This window comes from Pseudomyrmex gracilis, unplaced genomic scaffold (assembly GCF_002006095.1).
Source record: "Pseudomyrmex gracilis isolate BER0280 unplaced genomic scaffold, ASM200609v1 scaffold_594, whole genome shotgun sequence".
Taxonomy (NCBI): Eukaryota; Metazoa; Arthropoda; class Insecta; order Hymenoptera; family Formicidae; genus Pseudomyrmex; species Pseudomyrmex gracilis.
In genome coordinates, this window is record NW_018021178.1 from 14,246 (window position 1) to 20,807 (window position 6,562).

The window sequence follows — 6,562 nt, forward strand, 5'->3', positions numbered from 1 at the left end:
AATAATTTCGTGTCGAATCGTACGGTGTCGAATAATCTGGTGTCGAATCGTACGGTGTCAAATAATTTGGTGTCGAATAAATCTGTGTCAAATCGAGCGGTGTCGAATCGTACTGTGGTCAATAGAGTATCACCCATTTTGTGCTATCTGCAACTGACTTAGTTGCGTTTCACCCATATCTAGTAATAGCGTTGCGCAATACTCAAATTGCGGCGCTATGATTGTTTTATATGTAATACATCTAGTATACGCTGATATAAAGTTGCCTATTCTCTTCAAGAAACTCGTTTTTTTACCTATTTTTTTTGCATATAATCACAATGAGCTTTAAATCTTAGTTTGTCATCAATAATTATACCTAGATACTTCATTGTTTCTACACGCTCTATCCCAATACCGTCCAGGCATTTTAATGTAATATTACCTCTCAATTCTTTTCGTATACTTCTAACTATCATAAATTTTGTTTTTCCCGCATTCATTTTTAGCTTGTTTATATTCATCCACTGCTTGACTACATTAAATGCTGTATTCATTTTACTCTCTAAATCCATACTACTTTCTCCACTAACGTATATTAAGGTGTNATCAGCGAACATTTTTATACTGCATCCTTCTGGACAGACTTTGATTATATCATTTATATATACTATAAATAACAAAGGTCCCAATACTGATCCCTGTAGTACTCCATATTCTGTTGTTAGCAATCTATACCACTTATGATTAAATCGCACTTGCTGTTTCCTATTGCTTAGATACGATTTAAGCCACTCTAAAACCACTCCTTTAATTCCATATTGATACAATTTCCCTAATAATCTTTCTCTGTCTATTGTCTCAAACGCTCTTTTAAGAGGGTACTGGATACCGACTATAGAGACCTGTAAACCGACTTTTTCCTATGACGTTTGGTGTCGTATTTACTTTATTAAATCTAAAATGCTTCTACAAAAATAAGTAAATTGTGCTAAGAATTGGCGCTTGTTCTTTGGAATGTCAAAATTCAGCATCGATTTTTTCTTATACAGTTTCCTTCTATAACCTCACTATATATTCATGTATGTAGAATTATTTCTAAGCTTATGTACATATTTACAATGAACAAGCGCCACAGATACGACAAAAACGAATCTAATGAAACATTCAGATTATGGTATGACTATCTAAATGATGAGAACAACGTCTTAGTGTGATGACAGTATAGGTTATCATATGCTATCATTATGAATAAAAAAAGGAGTTTCAAAANGCATTATATATCTATTTTCAAAAGCACTAAATAGTTGTTTATATGTATTTGCTTCTATAGAAGCACTTTTTATGTAATGCAGTAAAAAAACTTAAAAATTAGAGAAATTTAGGTTTTCAAAACGTCGGTTTACAGGTTTCTATCCAGTTTACAGGCCGGGCTCCAATACTTTCTTAAGGTCCATAAAAATTACTCCCACCATTTGTCCCTCACTTACTACTAGTTTCCATTCGTCAATGACAGTTTGAATTGCTGTTTCGCACGAATACTGTTTTCTGAACCCCGACTGATGCTCTGTAATAATAGCATTACTTTCTAGATACATTTCAAGTTGTTCTTTTACTATTAATTCTAACACTTTCTCAAACACTGGTAATATATTAATAAGTCTGTATTCACTCGCTTTTCTCGCTTTATCTATTTTTGGTATCGGCACTATCGTCGAAGTTTTCCATCCTTCCGGACAGTAACCGGTATTTATTACATTTGCAAACTCCTCTTTTATTACGCAGAAAGCTGCTTTTAATACATCACTAGTTATGCNCTCATCCGTACCTTTCTTTTTTGATAAACTCATAACAATTTTTTCTAACTTGTCTACCCCTATTATCTCAAAACTTTCCATACTTCCTTTATTCTCGATAACATAAATTATTTTTTTATTTGTACCGCTGAATCTATCTATATTTATAGATTGAACTATATTATTAATACTCTTTACATAGTATAAATTAAACTTATCGGCTATATTCGGCTCATCAATATTATCTAAGATTTCAAAGTCTATACTTTCTACTATCTTTGTCCCTACTGGCTCACCTTTAATTATTTTTTTCAAGGTTTTCCACATAGTCGTAGAATTTTTCTTGTTGAGATCATCATATTTTTATAATATACTCTCTTTTTTTATCTCTAATTAATTTTACAACTGTATTGCTTTCAGTTTTAAACTGCAACCAATTTTGCTCACTATTTTCATCCCGTGAAGGGAACTTGAAACCCCCATCGGGCGCGTCCCCAGGTGGCGGATTGAGGAAAGCTCGCCGACGTAAGTCGGAGGGTAGGAGGGAAATAAAATACCTCTCGTGGACCAACAAGCTAAACCATGCAATGAACAAAACAGACGGACTAATTACCCTAGGTGGTATTCCAGCCGAAATGCTGGGCAATCCATCCTCAAATGAGGCTGGCCCTAAGGATTCTGGGGAGGGCCACTTATTGCATGCTATGTTATCTAACACACAGATTAAAACTCAAAGTGAACGCATTCTTTTTGATGCGTGGCAAAAGGAAAAAGATAATAATGTTGAATTAGAGCACACCATAGCTAAACTACAACACCAACTGACAAATGTGCAAAAGAAGCTAGATATTCTGCTTGACAAGAATAACAATGCTGTATCAGCAGCCCAACGTGAGGAAAACGTAGGGGGAGATATGGAATACTGGACAGATGAAGAAGAGCTTATTAAAGAAACGGAGTGGATAACCAAAAGCAGGGAAAGTAAAAAGCGTAAAATGGTTACGTCACCAGAAATCTCACCGCAATCGCAGCATCAACATAGAAAACAATCTCCAGAAAAAGCGATGCAAAATTCGCTAAGGAGATTAGTAAGACCCCCTCCAATTATACTTAGCCAAGTTAAGAATTATGACGCTTTGTATAACGACCTAAAAAATAAAGCAATAACTTTTAAAGCCTCCTTGCTAAATAATGAACAGGTTAAAATTAATGTAGAAGATACAGACGAGTACAGGAAGTTAACTAAAATTCTTAACGATAGTACTTATCCCTGGCATACCTACAAAAACAAACAGACAAGGCCTATTAAGGTAGTAGCAAAAAAGCTTCATTACTCGTGTAAGCCTGAGAAGATAATGGAGAATCTCAAAAACAAAGGTTTTGAGATAATGGAAGTAATTAACTTGCTAAGTTCAAGAGACAGGACACCTTTATCCTTATTTATGCTTTCCTTCCGAAACAAAGAAAATATTAAGAAAATCTACGAAATAAAGGAAATACTTGGAAGGAAAGTAGATATCGAGTCGCTAAAGAAATCTAAATTAATACCTCAATGTAAAAAATGCCAAACGTACGGACATACTCAGCGCTTTTGTAGTAGAGAACCGAGGTGTGTGAAATGTGCTGGGAAACATCTAAGTAGGGAGTGTAAAAAAACAAAGCTAACACAACCTAAATGTGCTAATTATGGAGAAAACCACCCAGCAAATTACAGGGGTTGTGAGGTTGCCAAAAAACTTCAGGCAATAAGAAATGATATAGTTAAGAAAAAGACAATTAAGCCTTCACCAAACAGGGAGATCAGATCGACTCTTACAGTTCAAGGAAAGACCTATAGCCAAGCTGTCCTAGAACCTAATTTAATAGGAAATAAAAATCAAGACAAAGGTGGTTCTCAAGGAGGGGACAACGTAAATTCAATCCTGAACAAACTGTTAGAGAAACTTGAAAACCAAAAAAAGGAGTTCAACGGACAAGGAAAACTCCTAAACAACATACTTGAAAGGCTCTCTAAACTAGAGCGTAAAAGCAATAGAGCAGCTACTCAGAGAGAAAAATGACGAATAGCAGACAAGATGTTAGATTAGCAACATGGAATGCTAACGGTATCATCCAACATCGGGAGGAATTGCAAGTATTTCTAGATACTCACAATATAGATATATGTCTCATATCTGAGACTCACTTTGACAACCAATCCTACATTAAATTTAAAGGATACAGAGTCTACAGTTCCAAGCACCCCCAAAACTCGGCTCGTGGAGGTAGTGCAGTGATAATAAAAGAAAATATCGAACATTATGAAGAAGCTCTCTATGAGCTAGATATACTACAAGCGACAGCAGTTAATATCAGAATAGGCGGACACAGAATTACGGTATGCGCAGCGTATTTTCCACCAAGAAATAATCTTAAAAAAGAACATTACTTAGATTTCCTAAGAAACCTTGGAGACAAGTTTATTGTAGGAGGAGATTTCAACGCCAAGAATACCTACTGGGGGTCAAGATTGACTACTAGCAAGAGTAAAGAGCTATTGGCGGCAATAAGTGAACTTGACTGTAATTGTCTTTCAACAGGTAAACCTACCTACTGGCCATCGGATGAACATAAGGTACCTGACCTGCTAGATTTTTTTATCTCCAAAAAAATATCATTTAACTACGCTGATGTGACGGAATGCTTTGATATAAGCTCAGACCACACTCCTATAATACTTACCCTAAGCGGAAGTCTGATTAAGAAAGAGTGTAACCCAATATTAACTAACAAATCCACTGATTGGGAAAATTTTAAGTCAAATTTACATGATAAAATTCAATTAAATACTCCTCTCAAGACTGAAGCTCAATTGAATTATGAAGCGGAAAAATTAATAGCTGATATCCAACAATCTGCGTGGAAGAACACTACTATTAAAAATAAAAGGGTTGTAGGCAATAATTACCCGCAAGAAATCCGAGACCTGGTCAAAGAAAAGCGTAAAGCCAGGAAAAGATGGCAACAATCTAGATCTCCAATAAACAAAAATAAACTAAATAATCTTACCCAACAACTTAGGAGGGAAATTTGCATAATCAAAAATATATCAATAAATTCGTATTTACGTAGTTTATCAGCAGACAAGGATACGGGATACTCCCTATGGAGAGCTACTAAGAAAATAAAAAGACCAACAATGCAAATACCTCCAATAAAAAGGCACAATGGAACCTGGGCAAGAGACAGTAAAAGTAAGGCTGATCTATTTGCAAAACATCTTGAAGAAACATTTAAACCACAAAACTCACAGCAGACCTTCCTGCCGGTGATTATGCATAAGGAAAATGGCACAATCAGCTTTGTAACGCCAAAGGAAGTTACGCAGGAAATTAAAAATATAAATAATAAAAAAGCCCCTGGGTTTGATCTACTAACAGGAGAAATTCTGAAAAACCTGCCTCGCAAAGGAATAGTCAAATTGACAAATATTATCAATGCTGCTTTTAGACTGAGACATGTGCCGGCAGTTTGGAAAGTTTCTGAGGTTATTATGATTCTTAAACCTNGTAAATCTCCAAATTTGGTATCTTCATACCGACCTATATCACTGCTGCCCTTAATGTCTAAGCTTTTTGAAAAACTTCTGCTCAAGAGATTGCAGCCAATAATAGAAGATAAAAAACTAATCCCAAACCACCAGTTTGGATTCAGGAACAAGCATTCAACACTAGAGCAGGTTCACAGGATCACAAACATCATAGAGGACAGCCTGGAATCAAAAAAGATCTGCTCAGCGGTGTTTCAGGACGTGGCGCAGGCCTTTGACAGGGTGTGGCACGCAGGATTGATACATAAAATATCTGAGCATTTCCCTGAGCAGCATTCTGAATTACTGAAAAGCTACTTAACGGGAAGGATGTTTAGGGTAAAATTTGACAACGAATACTCGGAACTCAAGGATATTAACGCTGGGGTGCCGCAGGGCAGTGTTTTGGGACCTTTGCTGTACTTCATGTTTACCAATGATATTCCTTTCTCTAAAAATGTAACCATCGCAACTTTTGCGGATGACACGGCCATATTGGCAACAGGAGAGAACATCTTAGAATCAACTAAGAAATTGCAATCTGCCATTAAAACAGTCAACAACTGGACCAAGAAATGGAAAATAAAACTTAATGAGGACAAATCAGTCCAAATCAACTTCACAAATAAAAGAGTAAAACCCTTGCCGGTATATTTAAACAATAAAGTAATACCATATGCTAACTCAGCCAAATATCTCGGCATGAATTTAGATGCAAAACTTTGCTGGAAAGAGCATATCAAAAAGAAAAAAGAAGAGATCAATATTAAATACAAAAAAATGCTTTGGCTACTGGGAAGAAGATCCCAGGTATCCATANGCAATAAATTGCTGATATACAAACAAGTAATTAAACCAATATGGACTTATGGTATGCAACTGTGGGGCTGCGCTAAAAAATCAAATATAAATATTATACAAAGATGTCAGAACAAAATCCTACGAGGAATTGTGAACGCACCATGGTATATTAGAAACAGGGATCTACATAGAGACCTAGGGATACCTACTGTGGAGGACGAAATAGGGAGAGCGGCGAGGAGTCACGAGGATAGACTGCGTGAACACATCAACACGGAGGTTCACCAACTCCTTAAATTCAAGAATATAAAGAGGAGGTTAAAACGAAATAAACCTCATGATTTAGTNTAACCATACTGGTTCTAACTATAACTAGGAGATGCATTGGCTACTCCTAGATGGTACTTCTTTATAACTA